This window comes from Leptinotarsa decemlineata, unplaced genomic scaffold (genome assembly GCF_025532065.1).
Source record: "Leptinotarsa decemlineata unplaced genomic scaffold, Ldec_3_MD MMD2_tig00004307_RagTag_RagTag, whole genome shotgun sequence".
Lineage (NCBI taxonomy): Eukaryota > Metazoa > Arthropoda > Insecta > Coleoptera > Chrysomelidae > Leptinotarsa > Leptinotarsa decemlineata.
In genome coordinates this window covers 15,859,897-15,880,462 of record NW_027412606.1, presented here as the reverse complement: position 1 = coordinate 15,880,462, position 20,566 = coordinate 15,859,897, and the positions used below count along the sequence as shown (strand labels likewise).

Genomic DNA, 20,566 nt, shown 5'->3' with positions numbered 1-20,566 from the left:
TTCGGAAATATTTTACATCTTTGATAATACACTTCAAGCAGACGAGCATCTGAAAGAAAACCAAACTGTCTTCTGAAAAAATGAGAGCGTGATGAATCAAGAAAAACCATTGAACGATGATCGCCACCGTTCCCAGTGAATCGACGCCGACCCCGTAAAATTTCTTTCAGAGTCGCAGTCACCCCACGTGACTTTTGAATTCGCATGTGACTTCCATCCAAGCGCTTTATTCGAACGGCCCAAAGACGTAGGTCGGGCTGGTGTCAAAATAGATCCTCGGAAGATGTGTTGGTGTAGGAGCCGTCAGTGGAACTTGCAGCGGTCGAGATCGTACACACGGCGCTTCCGTCGCTCACATTTAAACGACCTTGTGTTGCCCTTGTGCGGTGTCAGTGTGCGAAATTTTTCGGCGCTCTTTCGTTGCAATACTAGCAATTAGACGGTGACGCCTATTTATCTCCTGAATAATAAACGTCGAAGATCAGGTTGGTCGCTTTTCATGTTTTTTCTTTTCCAGTTCGCAGATTTCACTTTAGATTGGGTTATTGCGATTCGTTGTAATGTTGAGGTAGGTTAGGTTGTGTTCAATGTTGACGAATTTTCCCAATACAGAGATAAGGTATATTTATACAAGTATTGTTGACGCTTGAGTATCGTTAACATAACGTGATAGCAGGAGAGGTTCAATTAGTTTGGTTAGTTGAACTACTATTATTAGAAATATACGCGGTTGTCCTTAATAGACTGCCTCGTGATAAAATAATTTAAAGAGAACGACATAGGAAAATTTTGTGAATGCGTATATTGTTTGTTCCATAACAGATTTTGAAATATATGTATTCAGTGAAAGGCAAAAAATTATGTATAACAACAGCTCATTTTCTTAGTTGTTGGATTGTTTACCTATTTATTTTGTAGAAAATCATACTGAATATAAGTTAAAGAAAATGACTTTCATTCAATTTCTACCAAGATTTTTATTTGGCACCTTTTTTGTACCTACAACAGGTACCCGAAATAACAAAAATGTTACCTGTATTATCAATACCTTATTTAAGATACCAAAAAATAATAATTATCTATTTAACTTCTATAACATATCAAAATTACAGACTACTGATACAAAAGCACTACTTGTGAATTGCTCCACAAGCAATCCTGCGCTGCGATCAACTTACAAGTACCGTTTTGGATGAGTAGTCGGTAATTTTGATATGTTATAGAAGTAAAATAATTATTGTTTTTGGTATCTCAAATAAGGTTTTGATAATACAGGCTACATTTTTGTTATTTCAGGTACCTGTTGCAGGTACAAAAACATTGGCTGTATAATTGTATATGTAAGGATTTGTTTGTCAGAACTTAGTCAGTTTACTTAAAATGGTTTAGTGAACCGAAACCTGCCGCAACAAATGAAAATCTCAGTAGAAATTAGACCAAATTTATTTTCTTTATCCTATATAATAATAATAATAATAATAATAGTCATTCAGTAGAACACAGGGTAATATGAATAATTCGTGTTAGGTTAGGTCCAAAATGAGTGGGTCTATTCGACTCCCCACCGCAACCCGCAAAGAGTTATTGTAGCTCACACTCATTCACACTCGGCCAAATAACCCCAGCTTCTTAACGAAGCCGATTAGTTTGTATAGTGCGTGGTTTTTCAGGTCAGATGGTAAGAGTACGGCTCAGCCGAACTCTAAAGACCTGATTCGGTCCCCAGCGGGGCAGGCACAAAGTATATTCTCTGCTAGTCAGTAGTCAGATAGTCAAGATGCAAGTTTCCCACCTTGATACCCACGAAAACCTTCCCATATGAGGGTTTTTGCACGTCAACTACACCTGAAGATGCCTTAGATTCAGCTGTACAGGGCTTTTTCGCCTTTGGTTTTGGTAAAACATCACTTGAGCACCAACGTTTGCTAACCTGCTCATGGGGGGTTTGTTTCCCCACCTGAGACAGATTCTGCGTACGCCGCTCAAGAATTTGGTGCAAGGAGGTTTTATAAGGTACCACGTTCTTGAAGGGACGACTCGGTCGTTTCCTGACTGCACCACCAAACCTTTTTTGTAAGTTATGTTATTGGATCAGGAGTTGGGGAGTTGAGAAGCTCTCGCTCCTGAACTAAATTTACAGGAAGGTCAGTTGGAGTCGTGAACTCGACATCCATCTCCTCTGTAGACTCGCTCCTGAACTAAATTTACAGGTCCGTTGGAGTCGTAGACTCGACATCCATCTCCTCTGTAGACTCGCTCCTAAATTAAATTTACAAGGAGGTCAGTTGGGGTCGTAAACTCGACATCCATCTTCTATGTAGACTCGCTTCTGAACCAAATCTACACGGAAGTCAGTTGGAGTCATAAACTCGACATCCATCTCCTCTGTAGACTCAGCGTCAGAAATAATTTTTGAGTTTACTCTGTCCATAATAGTCCCATGAGTAGCCAGGGAAAGAAGATCAATCACGGCAGAGCCCCGCATTACCGTAACATGGCGATGCTACGACGAGAGGGCGCCCGGTATCTGGAAGGTTCCGTAGAGACAGCTGGTAGGCTCAGTGTCATTCATCCTCTCGGCATAGATACACACACCTTAGGATTAAAAGCAATCGTTGGGATGCCATTCAGTTAGGGAATAACAGAACCACAAGTGATTCTGTCATTCCCGTATCCAGCGGGGCTACGTGGAAGCAAGCATCCGATGGCCGGTTTGCTCAACCCCCACATCCCAAGCCAATTCACTCGCCGAAAACAGCATGTACAGTGGTTCAGGCAGTGAAAGATGAACAAGTACAGCCAACCCGCAAAAAAATAATTCGTGTGCTCTTATTGTTCTTTTCGGAAGATTTAAACAAATCATTGATAATAACGATGGACAATTCATTTTGCTTGTTATTATTTTTTGTAAAAATGAAGAACTTACATTTATCCCACAGCTATACTACTCTTATTAATTACATAATCTATATGTTCATCGAAAATAAGTTTGGAGTCAAAAATAACTCCTAAATCTTTAAATGAATTACCTCCTAAAAGCAAGATATTATTTATGTGATATGAAAATGTGTGGATAGTTTTGTTACGGGTGAATGTGATGTAACTACATTTGGAAAAATTGAGATACGAATCGGTTTGTTTAAAAAATTAAAATAAATGATTTCACTCTGAATTCTCAAGCAATCTGAGAAGGACTTTATTTGAAGGTACATTTTCAAATCATCTGCATACATTAAAAACTTGGCATTCTCAAAACATTGTTTAATGTTATTAATACAGATAATAAAAAATAAGGGCCCTAGATGGGACCCTTGCGGAACTCTAGAAGGTGTTGGATAATGTTCAGATGGATAACAGTCTATAAAGTTCTTCAGCGAGTCTCCGAAGTAATGTATTCTGTTCTGTTTTGAAATCTGTTTATCCGTTAATCAGCTGTCGCCCCCATACGAACGACAACTCTCAGAAGTTGAGAAACTTGTGCGAGCTAAGGACTAACGAGGTCTCACCTTTTAACGTATGTGTGATTCCTAACACGGATGTGACTAATTTTGTCAAAAGCCTTGCTGAAATCTGTATAAATAGTGTCAACTTGAATTTTCTTATCCAGATTGTCATGTAAAAATTCAGAGTAACAAAACAAAACAAAATTTTTTAAAAAACCATGTTGCTCAGGTATAATGATGTTTTCAAGCGAATGAAATGCATATTTATAAATTAAAGTTCAAATAGGTTTGGCTACATTATCTTTCCGTTCCGTTACATAAAGGATACGATCTATCAAATACTCTATAACATTTCCTATGCAAACTAGAAAGGGGAGGTTCCTTCCTCTTGAGCACCTGGAGTGCACAAAGATGGTCTTTCACTCAACCTTTGGACAAACATAACAAAAGATCGACAGATAACTAATCAAAAATTGAAAAAACTATATATATATATATATATATATATGTTTCTAAATATTAGGAGATTTCATGAATTCAAACAAATGTTTTCGAAAGGAGGAGAGTTTCATATTCTTAAAATCATTTGGAATTGCATTGTAAGTAGTCCATATATTATAGGAAAAACTTCTCTCAAACAATGATGATTTGTGAATTGGGGGTGTTCTTCGATCTTATATTGAGATTGTGAACGTCAGTGCGGAAAACAATCTTTCTGTAAAAGTAGGAGAGCGTTTTGGTAGTAATAACTTTATGATATAAGATGGAGCAGTGAAGTTTTCTGCGAAATTTCATATTTAGCCACCCGGCTTCTCGTAGCTTATGACTGATATGTTGATGCTTACGAGTGCCATAGATGAAGCGGAGACAATAGTTTTGGATTTTATAGATTTTTTGTGTGGATGTTGCCGAAGGAAAAGAGCTATAGACTTTTACCAATGCATTCCAATACATGCTTTTCGAATCTCAAGGAGTAATCTATCCAGAGCCCAATATTCTTCACCACATTACAAAAATGTACAGGTATGCCATTGATAGTAACACAATAATTTGTTTGGTGAAGAAGTCTGTCATTTCGTCTCCTGAACAACACTGCCTTAGATTTGTTTGGATTTTTATATAATTGAAAAACTGGCAGGTCCAAACAAGCAATGATTTTTGTGAAATTCATACCTACATACCAATATGACGAATTCAATATGAATTGGAGATATTAGAAGATATTGATGATGGTTTTCAATTTAAATACTGAAGTTTAAAAAAGTTATAAATACTCGTTTTTATATTATTGGAAGAAATATGTCATATGAAACTATAAAATTCAGTAGAAGCTTAATAAAATCAATAATCAGCTATGAATAAAAAAAAATCTAAAGAAACACTTTTTCCAGACTTTTTTCTAAGGAAAAGTGTTCTAATTTTCATTAAATGCTAAATCAGGCCTCATACGAAATGACACAGAAATGATAAAATTTTTAGAATTTTAATTTTCAAAATTTAAATTACAACTCCTGAACTAATTTGCAGTCTCTTGTCAGAAGTTTCAAGTGAATCGTGTTTTGTATTTAATAACACTTTGAAGTGAGATGCTCCCAAAATAGTTTAAAAAATAGCGTTTATTCAACTCGTTAATTTCGAACACGTCAAAATATGTTATTTAATACTAATGATAATAATTCGCTCCTGTGACATTATATGGATAAGCCGATACACGGGGAAGTATATTACCATTTGCGGCATTCTTACGGTATTGACGAGATAATAATACTCTGTCCATCCAACAAAGTGACCCAAACAATGATAGATGCGTGATCACCAAGCACATTTGAATCTATTGAGTAAAATACACAATATACGGTATTTTGGAGTTTAAAATTTTCAAAATGTCAAGTACTGATATGGCTGAAGAAACTGCCGCATGTTACTAAAAAAATGTTGGTCTTTTCTTACTGCGACTCTGTACAGAGAACCTTGCTTGGGAGATTACGTGCACTATGCATGATAATGTTTTGGAGCACTCTGTTGCTTGTATGGACAGAGTATAGTTACCTTACGCTCCGGGAATATTGAATACATTGCGAGAGTTACCAAATTCATTGAATATACGTATTCTCCATCCTTAGACCACTGAGCAAATAAGCCTGATGTAGCCCTCTCCGATCATCACAGTAAGACTATAATGAATTTCACTAGTTCGGACTTCCATTGTCCACTGTATAAAATCATTTGAAATTCCTGAAACAACCAAAAAAGAAGAATTGAAAATGAATAGCTGAAAATAAAAATTATATTAATCAAAATAAACCTGAAATGAAATAATACTGAAATAAAATACAAGTAAAAATAAAACAATTGAATAAATAAAAATTAAGAAATGAAAAAAAGGAAATAAAAATAAAAAGTGGAGAGATTCCAAGTCACGTTAGTTCACGACATTTCGACTGTTAGTATCTAACGTCGTCTTCGGGTGATGACTGGACTGATTCCTCCGAGAGATGACTATTTATAGGTCGTTCGAGTACTTTCACTTATCCCCGCTTCCCATTTTCCACTTCACTGGTTCCGTGGGAGATGACCGTTTTGGCGTGAGTTGGCCATTTTTCGCTTGATGATGGGTTTTCATATATTGCGTATTTCTACGCTGGCTTGGCTGAATACGTTGTTGGACAACATGTATGCAGCTTCCTTGAATTTTCTCCTAAACCAATGTTCCTCTCTGTGCAAGATCTCAGCTTGGGACCACTCGATGTTGTGTTGATGGGTCCAAACATGGTCTGCTATTCCTGATTTGCTGGTTTCCCCTCGCTGTGTGTGTTTCTTCTGCTCGGCAATGCGAACATTCAGTGGCCTCTTAGTTTCACCAATAGAGGATTTTCCGCACTCACAGGGTATCCGGTAAATACAATTCTTGGAATCGCAGTCCGCGTTTGGTGGCCTGGTTTTCGTGAGACTGCTACGGATAGTGTTACCGGATCTGAAGCAGGTTCTGATGTTGTACTTGGAACCAATTCTTCTTATTCTCTCCGAAGTGTGTAGGGAAGTGCAAGCACTGGTTGTGACGGCTTCTCTTCCTTGCGAGGCTCCTGCTGTCTTCTAGCCAAAGTCTTTTCTACCATCGCTTTGGAGTAGCCATTCCGTTGAAGATCATTTTTGATGATGTCTAGTTCCTTCTCGAGACCTTTCTTCGTATTACATAGCAATTCGTTGTGGATTTCCTTCTCCATTGTGAAATTGATGGAAGATCTCACGCTGTTGATGTGTTTCAGGAAGGTGTCTAGTTCAGTATTCCCATGGTTCCATATTATGAAGGTGTCGTCAATATATCTCAACCAGAATCGAGTTTTCTTGTGGGTTTCCTCAATGGCCAGAGTTTCAAACCACTCCATATATATGTTGGCTATGTATGGTAAAAGTGGCGATCCCATTGGCAGTCCCTCATCTTGTGTAAAGAATTCGTCCTTCAGTTGGAAATAACAGTTTCGTACACAGCATCCTAGTGTACGTATGATTTGGAGTGCTTCTTCGACCGGAACGTTGGTGTAAAGGCTTTCTACGTTGAAACTAATTAGTTGATCTTCCACCAAACGCGGACGGCGATTCCAAGAATTGCATTTACCGGATACCCTGTGAGTGCGGAAAATCCTATATTGGTGAAACTAAGAGGTCACTGAATGTTCGCTTTGCCGAGCACAAGAAACACACACAGCGAGGGGAAACCAGCAAATCAGGAATAGCAGACCATGTTTGGACCCATCAACACAACATCGAGTGGTCCCAAGCTGAGATCTTGCACAAATAGGAACATTGGTTTAGGAGAAAATTCAAGGAAGCCGCATACATGTTGTCCAACAACGTATTCAGCCAAGCCAGCGTAGAAATACGCAACATATGGAAACCCATCATCAAGCGAAAAATGGCCAACTCCCGCCAAAACGGTCATCTCCCACGAAACCAGTGAATTGGAAAATGGAAAGCGGGGATAAGTGAAAGTACTCGAACGACCTATAAATAGTCATCTCTCGGAGGAATCAGTCCAGTCATCACCCGAAGACGATGTTAGATACTAACAATCGAAACGTCGTGAACTAACGTGACTTGGAATCTCTCCACTTTTTATTTTCTTTTTTTCATTTCTTTATTTTTATTTATTCAATTTTATTTTTACTTGTATTTTATTTCAGTATTATTTTATTTTAGGTTTATTTTGGTTAATATTATTTTTTATTTTCAGCTATTCATTTTCAATTCTTCTTTTTTAGTTGTTTCAGGGATTTCAAATCATTTTATACAGTAGACAATGGAAGTCCGAACTAGTGAAATCATCATGAAACATTGTCAATCACCTTCAAACAAAAGACTATAATCTTCGTCAAGTTTTAACTCTAGGTGAGACGAATATCTTTCGAAGAGAAGAGGATCAAAGGATAGACATTTTAGACTTACTCTTCAAACTCCGCAGTCTCTACCCAAACCACTCCGTTGAGATGGATATTTTGTTTATTGGATACCTTGGGGTACTGATGCCCTCTCTACTCTCGAACATCATAGGTGGAATAATACCTTCGCTAGTCTTTGCTTGAGATCATACCGGGTTGCATCAAGACGGCAAAAATCTTAGCTCGACAAACGCAGAAAGCTGTTTTTCTTGGTTTGCTACATCTTTTCAGGAGCACACGATTCTTGGATCTAATGCTGGTCGAGATGCTGGCATGCCCTCCGAATGGGTCGGACCTTCGGGCCCAAGGCCTGATCAGCAACCACCCTTTAGGTTAAAAAAGATTTGGGTTCAATTAGAATGATGAAATTGGAATTCATTCATAATCACACGCATCTGCTGCTGTGTCACGAATTACATGGATAAGTAACGAACTAGTAAATGCCTCATTTCGCTTTATTGATTCATAAAAAGGAAATGGCTTGTCAATTTCTGGCTTTGACATCTGTTGTAGACTATGTGTTGTTAATGCTTTATACCACACATCACACCATACTGCACTGACTACGTTAATAAATTGGCGAATTACCAATTTCCAACGATAAATATAATTCGCATATGGCATCAAAACAGACATGTTTAAATTGATGAACAAATATTCAGTAACATTATGACTGTGGTTATGAAACATTTCACACGAAACTCCGTAGAAAACCTTTCTAAGTTCTCAAAACAGTAGCTCAGGCTTACGAGCCTGCATAACGTGATACCAGCTATATGTATATATCCTGAGGGTAGAATTATCTGATCATAAATATATCGAAATAAAGTCTAAACCATCATTTAATTGTTCCCTACGAAGAACCTGAAAAATTTCCTAAGCATTTGTGTGAGGTAAGAAAAGTTGGGAGAGTCACCTTTCAACGTACGAGCCCAAGTATCATTCAATTGATATGCCTGCACTGACTACAATTATTTTCAACTTAGCACCCTCGGACCGTGTCATGACGCGTTGTTTGAAAATACGAAACTATGTATTCTATACATAGTACATGAATTATATTCTAATATAATATACAGTGGTGTAACTACTGGGTGGCAAGCCGCCAAAATGCCACGGGCCTCCAGCCGGAAGGGGCCCCCGATCAGAGGAGAATCCCAACCCAAATGTGGTGTATTTCCATTATACCGCTCATTATTTGAATATCAGTGTGAAAGCAGCCACGAGTTCTAGCCATGGATTTGTCGATGCGAAGCGGGAGAACCGATAATCAGCGGCTCCCAAAATACGGAACAAATTGATGGCCAGCCATGAATTTACTGAACAACCTGAAATGTATGCGATTAAAAACAAGTATAACAATAAATCATGCATATCAAAAATAATTTTTAAAGAAAAATCCATAACTCTTTCAAATATTGAATTGGGATTTTTTCTTTTAATGTATTCATTTCAGTGCACTCAAAAAGACCCCTATGACAAAATATTTTGTCGGGCAGAAAATCAACCCCCACCCCGAATAAAATAATTTTCTGAAAAAAATACATACCTCTTTGAAATACTGTTTGAATTTGTAATTTTCTCTATGAATGTATTCATTTTAGCGTACTTAAAAAGAACCCTATGTCAAAATATTTTGTCGGGCAGAAAATCAACTCCCACCCCGAATAAAATAATTTTCAAAGAAAAATCCATAACTCTTTGAAATACTGTTTGAATTTGTAATTTTCTCTATGAATGTATTCATTTTAGCGTACTTAAGAAGACCCCAATGTCAAAATATTTTGTCGGGCAGAAAATCAACCCCCACCCCGAATAAAATAATTTTCAAAGAAAAATCCATAACTCTTTCAAATATTGTTTGAATTTGTAATTTTCTTTATGAATGTATTCATTTCAGCGTACTTAAGAAGACCCCAATGTCAAAATATTTTGTCGGGCAGAAAATCAACCCCCACCCCGAATTAAATAATTTTCAAAGAAAAATCCATAACTCTTTCAAATATTGTTTGAATTGGGATTTTTTCTTTTAATGTATTCATTTCAGTGCACTCAAAAAGACCCCTATGTCAAAATATTTTGTCGGGCAGAAAATCAACCCCCACCCCGAATAAAATAATTTTCTGAAAAAAATACATACCTCTTTGAAATACTGTTTGAATTTGTAATTTTCTCTATGAATGTATTCATTTTAGCGTACTTACGAAGACCCCAATGTCAAAATATTTTGTCGGGCAGAAAATTAACCCCCACCCCGAATAAAATAATTTTCTGAAAAAAATACATACCTCTTTGAAATACTGTTTGAATTTGTAATTTTCTCTATGAATGTATTCATTTTAGCGTACTTACGAAGACCCCAATGTCAAAATATTTTGTCGGGCAGAAAATCAACCCCCACCCCGAATAAAATAATTTTCTGAAAAAAATACATACCTCTTTGAAATACTGTTTGAATTGTAATTTTCTCTATGAATGTATTCATTTTAGCGTACTTAAAAAGACCCCAATGTCAAAATATTTTGTCGGGCAGAAAATCAACCCCTACCCCTAATAAAATAATTTTCAAAGAAAAATCCATAACTCTTTCAAATATTGTTTTAATTGGGAATTTTTTCTCTAAATGTATTCATTTTAGCGCACTCGAAAAGACTACTATGTCAAAATATTTTGTCGGGCAGAAAATCAACCCCCACCTCGATTAAAATGATTTTCTGAAAAAAATACATAACAAAACATTCAAGTTTTGGACGATACAAGAAAGTCACATAGGAATCAAAAGACTCCGATCACGATAAATCAAACCAATTTGATCTATATTTGATGACAGAGGAAGAAAAACAATGTTTAATATGTAGAACATTTTTCAAAATACGAGGATTAAAAATCCACATGCGAAAAGTGCATTCTAAATCAGTCGATACTACAAGTTCCTATAAAAATTCCAATCCCGGTAATGATTTCGAAGAAGAATTTGACCCTGGAAACAAAGAAGTTCCATTTCATATCCATTTATCTAATTTGAGAAGAAATATACATATTATTAAACGTATTCCGAAGGCTGCAAGGTTACTCTCTGCAATTACCCTCAGAAAATTAATTAACGAATGTGTTTCCAGGAATTCCTTCACTGCTTGAAAAATTTGCTCATGTTTGCTTATAAAAGTTTCAGTATTCAGAGAACTAAAGATAATCGAAAAATTTCAATCACAACAATAGTGAAGAAAAATTTGAATAGTTTCAATAATAACATTACGAGATCGACTAATTGTTATGCCAAAATTTCGAATAAACATACAAATTATAATGACATCCTCAAAAAACGAGTACTCTCGAAAGTCTCTGACGGTGTTAAAACAGCAGCTGTTAGATTTCTCTGTTCTACTGATAGTCCTGCTGAATTTGATGCTGCAACATTGGAAGAATTACGAAGTAAACATCCTGCTTCTGAAAGTTTATACAATTCTGGGCAATATACAACTTCTCATAGTCCTCTGGAAGTTACAAGCGTAGATGTTCTCAGAGCAGTGAGATCTTTTCGCACCGGTTCTTGTGGAGGTCTTGATTCATTGCGACCGTCCCATATTCAAGATATGCTAAGCTATAGTTCCGGTAGTTGTGGCGAACATCTTTTGAATTCTTCAACGAACCTTTGCAATATGCTTCTTTCTGGAAAGGTCAATCAAGACATACTTCCTATTTTATATGGTGCTTCTTTATGTGCGTTAAAGAAAAAGATTGGCGGTCTACGTCCTATAGCTGTTGGAAATTTTTATCGACGTTTAGTAGCGAAACTTGCTTGTTTCAATTTACGAGAAAGTCTTGGAAATCTATTTCGTCCCCAACAATTTGGATTCGGAACAAATGGTGGTTGCGAACAAAACCCTAACCCAGTTGAAAAAGTTTTTCTGAAACTTGATTTTAAGAATGCATTCAATACTATAGACAGGAATTTCATGTTACATTCGGTGGCTAACGTCATACCAGACATATATCCTTCTATTGAACAATGTTACAGTGAACCCTCTTTCTTAAATTTGGTAACGAAATTATAATGTAGAAAATTTTCGTTACACAATAAGTCATTTGAAAGACCTGGGACTTGAACTAAATTTCGAGAAATGTCAACTCATTTTTTTGGATAAACAGGTCCCTAACATCATCGATCATTTCAACCTAATAGCTCCTGGTATACGAGTGATTGAAAAACCCAATTGGTTTCTTCTTGGTGCCCCATTATCTGATGATGCCTTGAAATTTTGTTTGGAAGACAAATTACAATCACTTCGTGTCATGTCAAGACGTTTATCTATTTTACCAACACATGTCGCATTCCATTTATTGAAGAGTTCATTGGCCATTCCATAATTATCGTATATTTTGAGGTGCAGCCCTACTTGGCATGATGAACAGGTATTACAAAATATCGATGACGAATTAAGAAGGATGCTGAAACTCATTACTAATAACCGTATCGAAGACGAAACTTGGTTACAGGCATCACTTCCAGTTTCTAGAGGGGGATTAGGAATTCTTTCAGCCACTTCACTCGCTTTGCCATCATTTTTGTCCTCATTTTGCACTGTTTTCGATCTGATGGAAATTATCTTACAATACCCAAAGCCAATATCTGATTGTTTTTGATCGGGGAAAATCTCTTTGGGAATCTAGAACTGGCCAAACAATGAAAATTGAAGACATGAAAAACCAGAGGGCATGGGATAAACCATTAATAGATCAAGCAACTAGTATTTTACTGAAGACAGCTTCTGACACTTCAAAAAATAAGGCTCGTCTTCTCGCAGTGCTTGGTTAAATGCTGATCCTGTAGCATCACTCGGGACTCTATTGGACGACGACTCTTTCAGACTTGCCATCGGATTTCGACTTGATACACACTTGTTTAACACTTTTGTAAATGTGGTGCATTTGTGGATGAATCAGGTACTCATGGGTTGAGCTGCCGTTTTAGTGCTGGTCGTTTATCTCACCATTATGTAATTAATGATCTAATCAAGAGGGCTTTAACTTCAGCAAAAATTCCTGCGATTTTAGAACCCATTGGCACAAGTCGAGACGACGGAAAACGGCCGGATGGTATGTTCCATGAAAAAATGGTAAATCTGTTGTTTGGGACTTCACTTGTGTAGATAAATTAGCAACTTGCCATCTTCCTGTCACTTCTGCGAAAGCCGGTGCTGCTGCTTTTTTAGGAGAAAGTTCCAAACTACGGAAATATCAGAATTTGGGAAATAATTATATCTTTCGCCCAAAAGCTTTCATCAATGAAATTGAAAAAAAGGTAACCGATGAAACCCACGAATCAAGAGCCACATCTTTTCTCATTCAGAAAATTAGTATAGCATTCCAAAGAGGAAATGCAGCTTCGTTTTTCGGTACTCTCCCTGATTCCAAAAAACTTGATGAAATTTACTTGTTTCCTGAAAACCAATTTCGTAAAGAAAAGAGAGGTAATAAGAAACCATTTTATGAAATTAAAATAAAAGCAAATTAAAAAAATACTTTCTCTCAGCAAAATTCTCAAACGGGTTTCAAAGATATTTCGGATTGTTCAGTGATAAATTCTTCAGTCAAAACCTTTGGGTTAAATGGTTTAAAAAATATTGGTAACACCTGTTTCAGCGTAATTCAATGTTTATCAAATACGAGATGGCTATTGGACGCTGAAATGAATACATTTCAAGAAAAAAATTCCCTTCCGAAAAGTAATCGAAAGAGGTATGGATTTTTCATTGAAAATTATTTAATTCGAGGTGGGGCTTAATTTTCTGCCCGACAAAATATTTTAACATATGGTTCTTTTTAAGTACGCTAAAATGAATACATTCAAAGAAAAAAATCCCAATTCAAACAATATTTGAGAGAGTTACGGATTTTTCTTTGAAAATTATTTTATTAGGGGTGGGGGTTGATTTTCTGCCCGACAAAATATTTTGACATAGGGTTCTTTTTAAGTACGCTAAAATGAATACATTCAAAGAAAAAAATCCCAATTCAAACAATATTTGAGAGAGTTATAGATTTTTCTTTGAAAATTATTTTATTAGGGGTGGGGGTTGATTTTCTGCCCGACAAAATATTTTGACATAGGGTTCTTTTTGAGTACGCTAAAATGAATACATTCAAAGAAAAAATCCCAATTCAAACAATATTTGAGAGAGTTATAGATTTTTCTTTGAAAATTATTTTATTAGGGGTGGGGGTTGATTTTCTGCCCGACAAAATATTTTGACATAGGGTTCTTTTTAAGTACGCTAAAATGAATACATTCAAAGAAAAAAATCCCAATTCAAACAATATTTGAGAGAGTTATAAATTTTTCTTTGAAAATTATTTTATTAGGGGTGGGGGTTGATTTTCTGCCCGACAAAATATTTTGACATAGGGTTCTTTTTGAGTACGCTAAAATGAATACATACAAAGAAAAAAAACCCAATTCAAACAATATTTGAAAGAGTAATGAATTTTTCTTTGAAAATTATATTATTCGGGGTGGGGGTTGATTTTCTGCCCGACAAAATATTTTGACACAGGGGTCTTTTTAGGTACGCTAAAATGAATACATTCAAAGAAAAAAATCCCAATTCAAACAATATTTGAAAGAGTTATGGATTTTTCTTTGAAAATTATTTTATTCGGGGTGGGGGTTGATTTTCTGCCCGACAAAATTATTTGACATTGGGGTCTTCTTAAGTACGCTGAAATGAATACATTCATAGAGAAAAATTCCAATTCAAACAATATTTTAAAGAGTTATGGATTTTTCTTTGAAAATTATATTATTCGGGGTGGGGGTTGATTTTCTGCCCGACAAAATATTTTGACATAGGGTTCTTTTTGAGTATGCTAAAATGAATACATTCAAAGAAAAAAAATCCCAATTCAAACAATATTTGAAAGAGTTATGGATTTTTCTTTGAAAGTTATTCAATTCGGGGTGGGGGTTGATTTTCTGCCCGACAAAATATTTTGGCATAAGGGTCTTATTCTGTATGCTGAATTGAATGCATTTAAAAAAAAATCTCCATCCACGAAATATTTTAATAAGTTATGGTTTTGATGAATCATGGATTTTCTTTAAACTCATATGTATATATTCCAACAATTTCTAATAACTTGATATTCTCGACAATTTTTGATATGGAGGATTTATTGTTATACTTGTTTTCAATCGCATACATTTCAGGTTGTTCACTAAATTCATGGCTGGCCATTGATTTGTTCCGTATTTTGGGAGCCGCTGATTAGCGGATCTCCCGCTTCGCATCGACAAATTCATGGCTAGAACTCGTGGCTGCTTTCACACTGATTATTTGAATTTGGTATTAAATGATGCAGTAAAAGAGGTTCTAGAAATACAAACATTATTCGAAACTGTGCAACAAATTTATAATTTTTGGGCCATAGTATTAAACGATGGAATAAATTATCTAGTTTTATATCTGACAATAATGGAGAGACCAGGGTATCATCAAATTCAGTAACATTAAAAACAATGAATCCAACTAGGTGGGCAGGACGCTTTGATGCCATGTTTGCTTTAAAAGTTCGGTTAAAAAGTTCGGTTAAAAGGCGCTTACAAAAACTATTTTAATAAATTCCAAAACAGATGAGAGAGATGAAGCTATCTTGCTGAAGAAGAAGAAGATAGAAAACTACAATTTTATTATGTTGTTGGTTTTCCATTGCAAAATTTTACAAACTATAGACGTGGCTTCTAAAGCACTTCAGTCTTAAGCCATCGATCTCACAAATGCTTCGAAGCGTTTTGCAAATCTGTCTAGAACAACTTGAAAAGTATCGACATGAATTTGAAGATTTAAAAACGAAAGCAAATAGTATTGAAATGAAGTGGTGTATAAACCCTGAATTTCCTAAAAGTCGTCAGAGAAAAGTGAAACGTCATTTTGATGAAATTTGTGAGGATGAACGTCTTCAAAATCCTGAAAGCTTGTTGAATGTATTCTATCGTGTATTAGCCATAATAATTAACTGAAATCGCGTTGCCTTCGAATGAATGAAATTTTTTCCAATTTCAGTGTCTTGCAACCTGCCACTTTGCAAAATTTGAAGGATACTGATTTATTGGAAAAGGCTTTAGCATTTGTCCATCTATATAAAGAAGATATATCCATCTCATTTTCCAAGGAAATTCTCAGTTTTCGATTCTCTTTTAGACACGAAATAGAAACTCCATCTTCTATAAGAGAACTTGCTGACTTATTTATAATAAAAAATCGTTCTATATCTTTAAGCTTTCCTGAAGTGTGCACTGCATTTATATCATTTCTCATCATTCCTGTGACTACGGCTAGTGCCAAACAATCATTTTCAAAACTGAAATTGATAAAACATTATTTAAGAAATTCTATGGGACAAGACAGGTTAAACAAATTGGCTTTCTATCCATCATAAATTCTATGGCCCGAAATTTGAACTTTGATGATGTCATTACCACTTTTGTGGAACAGAAAGTCGGAAGGCAGGAATTTTAATAATCAACATTTTAGATTTTGAACACCTTGTGTGCTTAGAACAATATGATGATTAAGACTGTGTATATCAAATTGCTTTTTTGTTTTTCAAATCATTTTCACTTGCCAATATCAATTAAATGCTGACTGTACTTTAAATTAGGTACTTTTAATTTGAAGTGAATTATGAGAAAATCAAGTACCAAAGTATAATTATAAAGTTTGTATGTACCTACTTAACGTAGTAATTTATTATACTCTTACAAGTAAAAGTGTATAAATAAGTATTATAAAATAAAAAATTGTATTATTCCTGGTTCAGCTTCTTTATATTGGGGGGAGGGGGCCCATCCGATGAATTTGCCATGGGCCTCGAACGGTATAGTTACGCCACTGGTACAGTAAGTATACTTACTACGTATGTACTCGCAATAATGAATCGATTGTTTTCAAACATGTATTGATTGAACTGGAGAATATAAATAAATACTACTAATATCAATAAACCAATGATAAAAATAAAGTCGTTTTTGACCACAAATAACAAATCGAAAATCTTCCTCAGAAATATGTATAAGTATGTGCTCATTCACAATTCATTTCATCGCAACCTTATTGTAATATTCGAAACGAATTTGTTTTATTAACCTAGGTCCGGGTTTATACTAATACTGATAATTGTCAAGGTTCCCAAATGTTATCTTTATCTCATTTCAAGTTAGGTTACTCCCACGCAAGTGAATTTCAAATTGTCCTAGAATTAGTAATGTCGAAATCAGGTTACTTACTGTATTCTTATTTATCTGCACAGGTATACACTGTGTCCAAGATAAGAATGATCAGCATGGGGATATCGGAAACGGTAAGTGATACGGGGTCGATTGAATTGAAGAAAACAAGTGCATTTATGTGCCTAATAATATGCCATTTAGAAAGTTTTAATATTCCGAGTAGTTTCGGAGATATCCAAGAAAAACCGAAATTTGAGAATTTCGTTTTTATTTTCTCCTAGCTTCATTTTCAAAGAAAATGTAAAACAAATAGCACTTATTATAGCCACTTTTTAAGTACTACACGATAACATAAGCAGAATTTTTCTGCGACGTTTCGTTTTTTAGAAAACATCATCAACTTTGTATTTTTATTTGGGCCGAAACTAAAGTATACCCTATATACCACTCCATTTTTCATTGTGAATACAGTAATGTTTCTTACAATTATGATTTCATAACCATTTCTCGCGCAAAATGAAAAGTGATTACTTAACCTGCTTTTCTTCAGTTTTAGATAGTATGCGCTGCGCTGGTAGAATTTTTGACATATTACCGTTCCTACTTCTACATCTCGTTGCCTACCTAATTTGTGTTAAAAATGGAAACGGCTGCTTTTCGAATACTAAAAAATGTAATATGTTGTCATGTTACATTTTGTGCCAAAGAAATTGTGTTGATGCCGAACGTGCGTACTCCAGAGAGGCGACGACCTGGTAAATCAATCATAATGCTCAAAATGAAGAAGATTTGCTAAGATTGGTTACTGCATGCTTCAACAATATTGTTTCGAATATTTTAACTCAAGGTTTGAATTCGTCTGTGAGACGAGCGTACTTGTGCGTAGAAAATAACACTTGTTATGAGTTTCTGTTTATTTCCTATAAATAATACATATTAGCTCCTTGTTAGTACATTGCAATTACATTTGATTAACTGAACTTTTGATATTGCGACTCATCTTTGTACTCAACAACGCAAAAATTCCGGCAGGTGGTAAGTTAAAATTTATTACAAATTAGACTAATTCACTTCATGTATTAAAAAATGAAATTTTTTCTAGCGCGTACTATCTAAAATTGAAGAAAAGCAGGTTAAGTAATCACTTTTCATTTTGCGCGAGAAATTATTATGACATCATAATAAAATTCATAATAAAAAATGGAGTCGTATACAGGGTATACTTTAGTTTCGGCCCATATAAAAATACAAAGTTGATGACGTTTTCTAAAAGACTAAACGCTGCAGAAAAATTCTGCTTAAGTCATCGTGTAGTCCTTAAAAAGTGGCCTTGATAAAGTCCTATTTGTTTTACATTTCCTTTGAAAATGAAGATAGGAGAAAATAAAAACGAAATTCTCAAATTTCGGTTTTTCTCGGTTATCTCCGAAACTATTAGGAATATTAAAACCTTCTGAATGGAATATTATTGGGCACATAAATGCGCTACTTTTCTCTAATTGAATCGACCCCATATCACTTACCGTTTCCGATATCCCCATGCTAATCATTCTTATCTTGGACACAGTGTATACCTGCAGATTTTTCTCGTTCATCAAGCAGCAAGACCATGCTGAAATCAGTCGAATAGATCACCTAAAGACCGTTTTCGAGGTATTACCTCTCATCGGTGCAGGAAAAATCCGACCCAAACAACAGTATGCCTGGGTCTTGATTTTAACGAGGCTCGACTGCATATATGAAACCTTCGTCTAAGAGAAAGATCGTTTATTAGTAACAGCTTCATCTCGTGAATTCTCTTAGCTCCATCCGAACTCGGACGAAATATTTATTTTCTTATACGTATATATCTCTCCTTAATACAGTCTTCAGACTTTGATTTCTGCACAGGTATAGTCGAAGTAACCGATATAGTAATCTTAAAGGTGTCGGCGAAGCCAAAAGCCAAAAAAATCAATACAAAAGAATTATGCCGCAACGAATTAGTCCACGTGGACTGAAGAATTGGCGGTTCGTATTGGATACCTTTTACTAATCGAGTTTTATGATTGGCTGAAGAGTCTTTTGAAGTCATGTTACGGTGACCAACAGAATGTAGCGATGAGTACCGCCGTTGTGTTGTCAATGTTCAGTTCAGGAACTGATCACGATTTGAGTGTTGAAATTCGACTGTTACAAACGACTGTTACAAAAGCAATGAGATTCCTACAATTGAAATCATAAGGAAGAAATTGAATACTTGAATACTTGGTATGACACTCACGACACAGTTACAAAAGGTTGGACTGATGGTTCGAGAATGTGTACGCCTAACATGTCTGCAAATAAAGGATCGCGACTAATCATTGTGCATTGCGGTGGAAGTAAAGGATAGGTTCCGAATTCTTTGATATTATGTGGAAAAAAACTTGAGGACTGCAATGTTGACTATCATAAGAACATGGAAGCTAATATTTTTGAGGAATGGTTTGAAAACACATTGATCGCAAATTTGGATGCGAATAGTGTAATAGTTATTGACAACGCTTCCTATCATTCGTGACAGTTCCTCAAAGTACCGAATAAAAATGAAATACAAAGTTTTTTAATAGATAACAATTTGTATTTTGAAGATACCAACTATACCAAAAACCATCTACTTGAAGTTTTACAGACAAAAACATTTGAAAAATGTATGCCCTTGAGGGTATTGCTGAAAAGTATGGACACACCATATTGAGACTTCCCCCCTATTTTTGTGTTTTCAATCCCATCGAGTTGATTTGGGGAAAATTGAAAGAAAGCATCAGGCGTAAAAATAATTTTCCAAAATTTGATAAGAAGGTGAAAGAGCTGGTTAAAGAAGAAGTATTTAATATTACCGAAGAAATGGAGCAAAAAAGTAATTTTAGTTGAAAATGACTGTATGGAGACAGATATTTGACCGTTGTGAAATCAAATATAAAACGATACTTTTGAACATATGCTCAATTAGACTCAGGTTTCAAAAATGAAACAATTAGTGGGCCATAAATGTGCGGTTGGCTCCTGTTGTTGACTCCGTTGCACTGCGCTGATGAGGCCAATAGCCAGAAGCACGTGTCCGCGGTTTGCCCCACTTTTGGATTGTTGTGGCCACTAATATATATATATATATATATATATATATATATATATATATATATATGAGTAAGTAGTTAGGTTAGGTCACAAGTGAGTGAGTCTCTCTCTATATATATATATATATATAAGTAGTTAGGTTAGGTCACAAGTGAGTGAGTCTATTCGACCCTCCACCGCAACCCGGAGGGGTTTATTGTGGTTCACACCTATTCAAGTGCGAGTAAGTAATATTCAGAAGTATTTTCAATCATCACTCTGTTATTTGAATTCTTACTTTCCCACTTATCTATATAAACGAAATGTTATTGTGATTCTTATATAATCAGAAATGATTAGTGAATAACAAAATTAGTTAGCTC

At 35.4% G+C, this 20,566-nt stretch overlaps 1 protein-coding gene across 1 annotated transcript in view; it reads left to right on the top strand.

The window, feature by feature from the left end:
* The first annotated feature begins 279 nt into the window (after positions 1 to 279).
* Gbs-76A (Glycogen binding subunit 76A) overlaps positions 280 to 20,566 on the top strand; it is a 61,561-nt gene continuing 41,274 nt past the window's right edge. The window contains exon 1 of the mRNA XM_074179063.1: positions 280 to 485. The gene's annotated coding sequence lies outside the window, so the exon portion shown is untranslated. The remainder of the gene's footprint in view (positions 486 to 20,566) is intronic.